The sequence below is a fragment of the Alligator sinensis genome, unplaced genomic scaffold, assembly GCF_000455745.1.
Source record: "Alligator sinensis unplaced genomic scaffold, ASM45574v1 scaffold428_1, whole genome shotgun sequence".
In the NCBI taxonomy this organism is placed as follows: domain Eukaryota; kingdom Metazoa; phylum Chordata; order Crocodylia; family Alligatoridae; genus Alligator; species Alligator sinensis.
In genome coordinates, this window is record NW_005841919.1 from 1,214,545 (window position 1) to 1,215,603 (window position 1,059).

Consider the following 1,059-nt stretch of genomic DNA (forward strand, 5'->3'; position numbering starts at 1 on the left):
CCCCCCCCGGCCCCAGCCTCGGCCCCCCCCCCCCCTCAGCCGGCGTCCTAACAGACGTAACGGCCAGGCGCAACGGCGTTCGCTGTAACGGCGCCCTCCGCGGGGCGGCCCCCGGTGCAGCCCCGCAGCCCGGGCTCTGCCGCTCTCAGCCTTCCGGCCCAACCGCCACCGCCGGGTCCCGCCAGAGGCCGCCCCGCCCGAGAGGCGCGCTCCTGCCCCGCACCCCCACGGGGGCCCCGGGGACCTGCGCGGGAAGCGGGGGAGCCTGGCGGGTCTTTTGTAGCCGGGGAGCAAGAAAGTCGGGACAGGGCCAAAAGCCGCAGCTCTCTGCCCTGGTCCTGGGACTTTCATGTACTTCGCCCAGTGCAGGGCTAAACAATGGCGGTGGAGCCCCCCACCCCCAGCTTTTGGTGCTAATCCTCCTCCGCGGTGCAGAGATTTGTTGTTTGATTCTGTTTCATGCTGATATCCCAATCCCCTTTGCCATGGATTTCTGTTCTCCTGCTTTACATCTTACTCTGTTATCTTGTAAGCTGCCCAGCGCCTTTAACTGGGAAGGACCGTACATAAATCGAATAAAGAGTTGAAATACACTTTTTTCCCCCCTTTACATCTTTGCTTAATGATCTTAACTATGGGAATCGTTGAAAGCTTTCACTACCACCTCTTGTTATGTTACTGGCATGTTATTGTTAGTTACGCTATGTGGCTAATGGTATTAAGCATGTTCAAATACATCATCACCTTACCAAGAACTTGAATAATTTTACAACAGGCCTATAGTTAGGAGGGCAATAAATATGTCGTTAGCATGCCTCACTGTCCCAGGCCAGTGCTATCCAACATTTTCAATTACTTCCTTTTATTCTTGACCTTTCAATACATTGCTTTGGTTAAAGTACAATTTGAAATACTTTCAAAATGCGAACAACTCATTTAAAAAAAATCACAGAAAAAGTTCAGCATGCAAGAGTTTGTGAGTGCGTTTTCAAGCAAGGATATTTGGAAACCTTGAAGGACATTAAAATAAAGTTAATAACAAGAATCTCATCTTCAGCA